Raw genomic sequence first — 10,683 nt, forward strand, 5'->3', positions numbered from 1 at the left:
ACTTCTTGTCTTATGATTACATTAATTCAATGAGAACTGTGATCAGCTCTGTTACAACTTACAGGGGTTTTGCTAACCAGTCTCAAGCACAGGTGAGGCTTCCAATTCAGCAAGGTACCTAAACGAGCATCTAACTCTCAGCACACAAGTATCCCCATCAACTTCATTGGAACTACTGATGTGCTTAGGTGGGGACTTAAATAGTTTGCAGAATTGGAGCTGAGTTACTTCTTCTTGAAAGGGCCCCATCTTGCAAGGCATTGAGCAGCCTTAACTGCTATTGAAGCCAATGAGGGTGAGATTTAAGGGGGCCTAGTACATCATGGGGTTGCCTCCTGGTGACCAATCATCTATAATTTGAAAAGGCCACTTGAATATCAACCCTAAGACCATATTCTCACTTTGTGGAAAACTGTCATAGTTCAGTGGCATGATGACAACATACACCAGCTGAGGATCTGACTTTGGAGATCACGGTAGGGGGAAAAGGAAAGCAAAGGGGTTACTTTTTAAAGTAGATATTTGATCTAGCAAAACTAGTGCAAAGAAAAAAGGGTGTGCTCATCAGATGGTTTACATAGAGGAAAAGAGTGGAGTCAGTTTTCAAACTTTAAATCAAACTGAAGTTAAACTGTAGAATAATTATATTTGTGGCTTCAGTAAATGGAAGGTTGTACCTGCTTAATCAAGCAGAGGAGTGTTGAATGAAACTGGTTTGGATTTGTTTTGCTACGAATGTTCACCAACATAGCAATAGTTTCATAACACAGATAGTTCTGAGGGAATATTATTTTATTAAAACACCCAAGAGGAACTGAATAGTGTCTGGTAATGGATCAATACACCTTTTGACATCTGTATTGCCAATGAACACTGTGACATGGCCATTTTGATTTACAGGAAGATTTTGTTTTGGGGCCAATTTCCTGGGCAATACATAGATCCTTAGTTTGTCCTAGAGTAAGCAGAAGCAAAAACGGTCATATCAAGAGACCAAATGAATGTAGCAAGAAGCTAACTATATGGTGACCGTCAAGAAAAGTTGGCTATAGTAAGGTTACACAGTACTTAAGATATTTCATCTTAAGACTTCTGATATCTGCTCATTAAAATAATTTTCATTAAACAAATAAACATTACACAAATTCATCCACATTTCCCTGGTTTCTTGGTCTCCACATTTTAATACCGGCAACTAACCCAAGTTGAACATCCTTACATTACCCTCTAGGGCTACATAAAGCTGGTATAGGGACCGCAGTAGCACCTAGGTGCACGAGACCGCTCTGGGCCCTGCGCTTTGGGGGGGCCCCATGAGACGGTATGGGCGGTCCCGGAAGTGATGGATTTATCACTTCCGCACCGGGCCCCACTCTCCCTAGGGATGGCCCTGCTTCATATATGAAATGAGGAGATTACCTCACTGGGTCCATTATGCCACTGATACCTACACAGATGAATTTCACCTATAGAAAACAAACAATCGAAGAAGCTGTGGACTCTTGTCCACGCCGATGCATCATCATGACTGTACCTGGGTTTTATATGGCCCATGATATATGAGAAGTCCCTTCAGGCCTTAAGCTCTATAAGCTTTATGAATTATGACTGGAACAGGTTGAAAATGCCAATTCTTTTTTGTGGGAAAACTCTATTTTAAAAAACTACATTTCTCATGGATTTTTTTTTTTCAGTTGAAATAAATTCTGAAACCTGAAACTTTCAATTTTCAAAAACCATTTTCAGCAAAGCACTCCATTTTCAAAATACAAACTTTTAAACCAAAAACTAAACTAGAAAAGAATATTTTCAATAAACAACTTTTTTTTTCCTGTTTTGGTCAAAAAACCCACTTTTTTCACTAAAAAAGCTTAAATGGAAAAAAAATCAGCCAGCTGTAATGGTGATTTATACCAATCTTGGTATGAACACAATATATTTTAAAAATATGAAACTCCACTTTTCTGAGTACTATTTACACTTTACAATCTCTGGAGTCTAGACCACTGGCTCTCAACCTTTCCAGATTATTGTACCCTTTCAGGAGTCTGATTTCTCTTTGTACCGCAAAGGTACACCTCACTTAAACTATTTCCATACAAAATCAGGCATAAAATACAAAAGTGTCACAGCACACTATTACTGAAAAATTGCAGACTCTCATTTTTACCATATAATTATAAAATCAATTAGAATAAAAAGATTGTACTTACATTTCAGTGTATAGTATATAGAGCAGTTTAAACAAGTCATTGTCAATATGAAATTTTACTTTGTACTGACTTCGCTAGTGCTTTTTATGTAGTCCATTGTAAAACTAGGCAAATATCTAGATGAGTTGATGTACCGCCTGGAAGACCACTGTGTACCCACAGATGTACATATACCCCTGGTTGAGAACCACTGATCTAGACCATCTATTTGGGCGTGCAAACCACAAGAAAAGTTTTCAAAAGTAACTTACCCTTTTTTTATGTGTATTAGCACGGAGATATACAAATTAGCAGAAATCAATGTATACTAAATTTTGAGAGAGATTAATTGTTAAGTAACGGATCTTTTATCCCAGTGTGATACAGTCAGACATACATTGTGCTAAATTGCAACTATTTTGTGTTTCTTTTAATCTTTTCAGTTGGAATTTACTTTGTGTCCATGAAAATCAGAATAGTTTCCATTTCAATTTGAATGCTTTGAATGCTCAAAACACTGATGCAAAGGGCATGAGTCATCACTGGGTAGTCTTTGTTTGATGTGACATATCATCAGCTTAATAGTCAGCCTTTGGCCATTGCACCATATGAAATAATATGCCATTAATGTTATATTACTATTGTTAACTGTGATCGATACAACATGGATTTTCCAATGTCATTGATATGTGCAGCCTTCAGTAGCAACCAATTACAGTGTTCTTCAGACGTGATAAAGAAGTAAAATTGTATGAGATGGGAATCAAAAGTGGCTTAGAAAAGGATACATATTTGTCAAGTCTTTTCAGCAGGAAAGTGTGCAGCTCTCGTCCTGAAATCATTATAGTCCATGTGATGTCTTACACCAGCACTAGAATCAAGTTATCTTTTAGTAAAAAGATAACAAACTTATCAGCAACAATCTGAACAGTAGGATAGCACTAAACAAAAAGAACTCCATCTCAGGTAATTGGCTAATGGAGGTCATTCTTTATATTGACCTGACACATTGGGCTGCTATACTATTTCCAAACTTCCTGTTGAATTTTTATCTCCCTTTTCCGCAGATTCACCAAATAACAAAGAGAACATGTTTTTGAGTGACAGTGTTATTACTAACAGGCGGTACATAAATAGAACATTATTATTAATTTGTATAGTGGTGGGTACACAGTGGTCTTCAAGTTTGCTCTAAAGCAGCAGCAAGTACTGGCTCTGTATCCTCTCCCAAGTTCCAGACTAAGTGAGGAAGTGAACTGTCCCATCCGGCTTAAAAATAAAAATTATTTTTTTTAAAAAATCATAGTCTGTTTCTACTAAATCAAATGGCTGCAAGTGTGAAATAAGCCTGTAAGATGCTTCCATGATAGGTATATAAAGGCTATCCTGATCATGGACAAGCTTAGTGGATCATAGTGATGACTATGATGAAAATAGGGACAGTTGTCATCAAGGTATTTGAAATGGATGACAGTTTCATTGCTCAAAAAGAAGAGGAGGACTTGTGGCACCTTAGAGATTAACAAATTTATTTGAGCACAAGCTTTCGTGAGCTACAGCTCACTTCATTGGATGCATTCAGTGGAAAATACAGTGGGGAGATTTATATACACAGAGAACATGAAACAATGGGTGTTACCATACACACGGTAACGAGAGTGATCAGGTAAGGTGAGCTATTACCAGCAGGAGAGTGGGGGGGGGGAACCTTTTGTAGTGATAATCAAGGTGGGCCATTTCCAGCAGTTGACAAGAACGTTTCATTGCTGTAGTAACAACGCAGACTGAAAAAGGGAGGGAGGAAGTTACAAGTTGCACTGTCTTGGTTGAAGGCAGAAAGAGGATTGTCTTGTAGTTAAGAAACTCAACTGGGACTCAGGACAGGAGATCTATGTTCATTCCCAGACTCTGCTACAGACTTCCTGCATGTCCTGGAGCAAATCACTTAATCTCACTCAACCTCAGTTCTACATTAGTAAAATGGAGATGATAATACTTTGTCCCCTCTTTTAGTTAGTAAACTCTTGGTTTCAACTGAAACTTTTCTTTCAGCAAAAAATGAAGCCTCACTGAAAGCTTTCGAGAATTCATGCTCATCTTGCCAAAATTGTTTTAGCTGAAAAAAAATTCTCAAAGTCAAAATGTTTTGTTTTAGAAATTCCTTTCAATTTAATTTTTTAAATTGCAAAAACATAAAAATCACTCAAAATCAAAATGAAACACTTATTTTCAGGGCAAACAAAATTATTTGCTTGACCTATAATTATTTTTTTTTTTTTTACTTTTTGAATTGGTGGAAATATCCCCCCCCCAAAATGTTTTCAAGCTAACCCCAAACAATCTCTTTTCACCCCCACCCCCCTGCCAAATTGCCAGCAAACCCCAAAAATAATTATTTGCAAAGCTCTAGTCCTGATCTTGGTTGGGGCCTCTAGATGATACCACAACACACACCATATAATAATAAAATATTAATACTAATACATAAATTAATACTATAGACACACCATTAAACTGAACATGCTAGGAGTGTCTAGACTGGGCTTACCTAGTGATATCTTTTTGCTTCTTTTGTTGTTAGCAGTTTGTGTCTTTACAGCATTGCACACTGAACTATCGCAGCTGAGAAGCAGGCAGAACATTACAGCAGAGCTGTCTCCCCTTCTAAATTTCATCTGCAGATTAATCTAAATCTTCACTTTCCTTTCTGAAAGAGGAAACCATCTGCTTCATTCTCCCACTTCTGTTGGCTACTAATTAGTTTTCTGACCTGTCTTTCAGTGGGACATCATGAGCCATGGGGAAGTCTTGCCAAATTCCCCAGATGCCAGATAGGATGGCATGAACAGCACATACTATTTTGTATTTGTCCTGAAAGTTGAAAAATGGCAATATTTGTGGTATTCATAAGACTATTCAATATTTGCACATCTCTAAGTAAATCTTCTATAGTCATTTGCCTGTCTGATATCTTCCTACACTACTTAATCAGATGGGATGAAAAGGTAACTATTTATATAGTATTTATACTACTTTCTTTTTACAGATAAACTCCTTCAGCCTAAGCCATTCAGGTTCAGAAAAAACTGAAATGTTAAGGTCATGGCACATGCTAAGTATGACATATATAAACTGACAATGTGTTAAACGCAATGGACATGAATTGGATAATATGCTTAGCTCACTTAAAGCTTATGCAAAGTGTTACTGTCAGGTTAAAGTGTAGTTCTACTCTGAAAAGTGTCTAGAAATAGCACTGAGGGGTTCCATGTTCACTGTGTTTCAATAATTGCATAACATAATTGCTCAGTTTACAGAAAACAGATTTTTTTTTCCTAACTACCAGCCCTATAAACTCAGCCTGGGGTATGAAAATCAGTCCAAGTCCTCTCCTTCTCGTGCGTTGTCACTAGGAATCAAGATTCTGTCTGACCACCTTATGTCCTAAATTACACCTGTACAAGATCATTGCCTTCAGATTACACCCTCAGGATTATCCCTGTAAACTCATCCACCAGCTCTGGGGTTGCACAGGTCTGCAATGATGGTTGCACAGGTGTAAATGGAGGCAAATTTAGGCCTAAAAAAGTAATCGTCTTATGATGGTGATGAGGCATGAGTCAGAAGGAACCCAGCTTGACTTTTAGATTCCAGGATTAATTGGGAGGGCTGGCAGTTCTAAAAACAAAAGAAAGCACCTTTTTACTTGTGAACCGAGTATATTTGGTCTGACAATCACCAATACACAATAAGCACAGAAGCCTGAAGTCAGTGGATGTTGGCATGGTCACAGGGGTCCACCTACATGAAGACAATTGCAGCATCAGAGTCTTAAATACTACACTGATTGGGTATGTTAGAAAACCCTGAAATAGACTGTTACTACTGGAAGGAATAAACAGAAGTGAATGGAGATCATTGAAAATGAGTAGATCAGGAAGATTACATTTTTGGTATCACTTCAGTGATGTTAATACTTAAAAAGGAAATGTGAATATGGAGCCTACTCCAGATGGCAGCGTTCTATTGGAAAATGCTACTTCAACAGAATGAAAATGTTCCATGGGAACACATCAATCCTTCTGAAACTTTTGAAGGAAATGATACAGTAAGTAGTAAACTGTGTCCCTCAAAGCAGTGATCTGGTAGCAGTGATCCAGGGAGAAATCATCCCACTTCTCCATTAGATATAAAACTAGCTAGAGCTGGAACAGAGGAGCTGTGCTAGGAGAGTGTAAGAAACATTTATGAAATCACAGGGAGTTAAACAGGGGTAGCTCAGGGCAAGCTGCGTACACAGATACTGGCTGTTCAGCTCCCCTTGACAGCCTAGTGAAGGCACCTGTGTGCCTGCAGAGATGCCAACTTTCACAATATTTGACCTTTCTTTAAAGCCCCAGTTCCTGCAGTCCTGTAATTACACAAGAATCTCAGCTTTTAAAAAAAAAAAAAAAAAAAAAAAGACATTTTTAGCCTTTTTGGTCTTGGAGAAAAGCTTGAAAACGTGAAGGTCAGCATGCTGAAGGTTCAAAAACCAAAAGGCAAAAAAATACCCAAATGTATTTTTGTTGCATCTCATTATTGTTAAGCCAATCTCATGATTTGGGGGAGCCTGACTCCTGATTTCTGAATGCTGGGGGTTAACAATTCTGTACCTGCCCGAGTTTCCTCCTAACAGTCCATTGATAGCCTAGATCCCTATACTATGGCTGTTCCCCTTAATCCCCATCCAAGGTGGGTGATTCCAAGCAGATCAGAGAGAGTGGGTGGGAGAGGGATCAGATCCAAAGGTCATTGGGAAGAGAATTCAGGCAGGCAAGTAGCTCTCACTAGCATGTGCTGGGTGATTATGAAGAGCTTGGAGGCTGGAATCACCATATGAAGCTGTCTCTGAACTGTGTAATAGCTCTCCTCCTATTTTCCCCATACCTCTGTACAATTTATCCTGCTCTGTCCTACCGCTCACTTAGATTTATACCTATTGGTATAGCAATAAATAGAGACATTTATATTCATGATGCTTGTAATGGGGTGTAAACCTCCCACAGGTGATGAAGGGTTAACTGGAGCTGACAAGTTTAATTAAGGCAGCTGGTTGCACATGTTGGGTAGGCCAGGAGCAATTAAAGATGAGGCTCAGCTGGAGAGGAGCTGAGTGATGCTATAAAGTGAGGAAGTTTGGCCTAGAAGGAAGTTTGGTGTGGGTGGGCTGGCTCAGCTGGGCTAGGGAGACAGTTGAGGCTGTGTGGAGAGGTGTAGGGAATCTGGAGGCTAAGTAGAAAACTGGATGAGGTGGAAAATTGTCTGACCACAAAAGAAAGCACTTGTGACAATGAAGAAAAGATTAATAGAGTAGGAGAATGGATATAAAGGGTGGGTAGGGGAGAGTAGAAGCAGATTTGGATGGTAAATGGTATAGGCAAAAAAGTAAAGCTAAGAAAAGAAATAAACCAAAATCTTATAATTGTAAGATCACTAGCCAAGGACATAAGAATAGATGATATTAACCCTGTGAAACTAGCTGACTAGATTTAAAAAAACCAAAGGGGATATGTTAAGAGTCAGAAGGTTGCAAGATGGGGATCTTTTAGTTGAATGTAAAAACAAAAAGCAAGCTGATAAACTGCTAACAACTGGAACTTTAGGGAAAGTTCAAGTAAGTTGCCAGCTACCAAAGCATTTGACTGAAACAAAGGGGATGATATATGGGGTACCATTGTAACTGGCCAATAATGAGACAATCAAATGCACAGGAAAGGACAGTGTGTTAATAAGTAAGCAGCTACTTAATAAACAAGGAGTAGAAAGCAAGCCATCAACATCTGTACTGATTACATTTAAGGGAAGGATTCTACCTGAGAAAGTAATACTAGGGAATCAGATATTTAGAAACAAGACTTATATCTTCTCCCATCACCACCACCTGCCAAGGTGTTGTAAATGCCAACATTATGAGTATGTAGCATATGCTTCTAAAGGGAAAATTAGATGTGGTGAATGTGGAGAAGAGCATTCCTATGAAAACTGTATAGAAAGGGCCAAAGTCAAGTGTAGTAGCTGCAGTGGGGATTGAAGTGTAGCATATAGAAGATTGTATTGTGGCAAGACAGGCTAAAGAGATACAAAAGACAAATGTTAACAACATATCTTGTGTCAAAGCTGTTTTAAGAGTCTCAAAACATCAGGAAGAAAAGAAAGAGAAAGTCAGCCCAGGAAAAGGGGAACTGTAGATACACCCTCCTGTACAGAATGATAAACACTGCGGAAGGAACAGGCGATGATATATTAATAGTGAAAAAGAGAGGCTCATTGCATTTATGATAGAAGTGATAAATTGAACATTACAGACAGGGAAAAGCAAAAAAAAAAAAAAGAAGAAGAAAATTATAGCAAGGGGAGCAAAAAAACACTCATGTTAGCAATCTGTCAGTGGATCATATTCATGCAATTGTGAATGAGGTGAAATATGACTATTATGGGAATCACAATCTTTTGTTGGAATGTACACAATTTGATGGCACATAGTCCAGAATTAAAAGAAAATATACTGGAAATAAGAACTAAACCAGATATCATATGTAGCTAGAAACACGGCTGGTAGAAAAGCTAGCTTTTAAAATTCCAGGGTCTTGCCTAAATGTAATATGCCAAAAACTAGGTAGAGGAGATGTTTGTACTTTCATAGGGGAAAGATTAAACTACACAGAAGAAGTAAGTCTCAGATAAAATGCTGTTGACATTACAAAGCAGAAGATACATCTTGCTTTAAGTATTTATAATAACTATAACCCACGTGGAAAACTGGAATACTTGGCATTACAAGAAATAGTGAAGAATGCTAAAAAAACATATATTTTATGTGGTTACCTAAACAGTCATAATAAGTTGAGGGGAAGTAGGACAACTGATAATAATGGTACATACCTAGAGACTTTCATAAACAAATACAATCTAGTGATTTTAAATTATGGCACCCCAAATAGAGTTAATGCAGCAGATGGTAGGTTTGCTTAGACCTGGGAATTATAACAGCAGATATTGCATGCAAATGCAACTGGGAAATATAAAAGGAAGAAAGAATAAGTTGAGATCATTTCCACAAACTTATTACTTTTCAAGGACACAGTAAAGTTGAAGGTAATGAAAAATTATCCACCTAGAATTGTAAGAAAGTTAACTGGGAACCGTTTACAAGTAAATGTAGAGAATTTGTGAATGATCATTGTGTGAGTGATGGTATAGAGAATTTCAATGACAGTAATAAAGGGGATAATAGCAGCAGCTACTGTAGCAATACATAAGATATTGAAGTACTCCACAACTAAAAGCTCACCTCTTTGGTAGAAATAGGAGTACAAAATGGCAATTAAAAAAGGAACAAAGCCTATAAGAGAGCAAAAACTAGAATGACTAGTGAAGATCTAATGAAGTACCTTCTTCCTTTTTTTTTCTTTTTTTTTTTTAAATAAGGCAATAGAAAGAGAATTGTAGGAAGTACTGCGGGAGGTTGGATAAAGTTACCAGAACATCAGAAATACACAAATTAGAAATAGATAGAAGCTCTGATATTGAGAAAGCAAAAGTTTTAACAGAAACTTTCCAAGGGGTAAATAACGATGAAAATCAAAGGTCAGTTTTCTGCCAGACTAAGACAATTCTTGAGGAGAGACATGAACTATTATGCATCTGGGGAAAATATGAAGATACTATACTGAATGAAAGGTTTTAAATGCATAACTTGAGAAAGCTATTGATATCAACAAAAATGTGTCCCTAGATAAAGATAATATATGCAATATAATGTTTATATATCTTCCTGAAAGCCGTTTGAGGGTTATTTAGGAATTATACCATGCTATATGGGAACAAAGAGTCGCACATGCAGTAGAAATTCCAACAAGAAAACCAGGCACACTATTCACAAAACTGGATGCTGATAGACCAATTGCCTTTATGTCCTGTCTGGGCAAAATTATGGAGAGAACGGTGAATGAAAGATGTAGTTGCCTGTTTGGAAAAACAATGACATTACAGATAAGATACAGAGTGATTTTAGGAGAAGAAGATGTACCATCAATCATACTGTTAGGTTGGAAAGTGAAATCCAAAAAAGCATGAGAAACAGAGCTGTCTTTCTAGATAGTGATAGCTGTTTCTAGATATTGATAATGATAGCTCTCTTTCTAGATATTGAAAAAGCATATGACATGCTATAGAGGGAAGGCTTGTTGTACAAAGTAGGTACAATAGGGATAAGGGGAAGACTTTGGAAAGCTCATATAACCTATTTTAAAGATAAATGCAAAGGATGGATCAACCTGCTTAAAAGTAATCCTTGGACTAATTGGGGGGTGGATAAGAAAACATTTCTGACCCTATACAGAGCCTTAATAAGTCCAGTTATTGACTATGGCTGCCAAGTTTTTTGGTCCACATCAAAATCAGAACTTAAAAACTAGATTTAATCAGTGGATGGGCACTATGAGTTGCA

Source organism: Natator depressus, chromosome 1 (assembly GCF_965152275.1).
Source record: "Natator depressus isolate rNatDep1 chromosome 1, rNatDep2.hap1, whole genome shotgun sequence".
Taxonomy (NCBI): Eukaryota; Metazoa; Chordata; order Testudines; family Cheloniidae; genus Natator; species Natator depressus.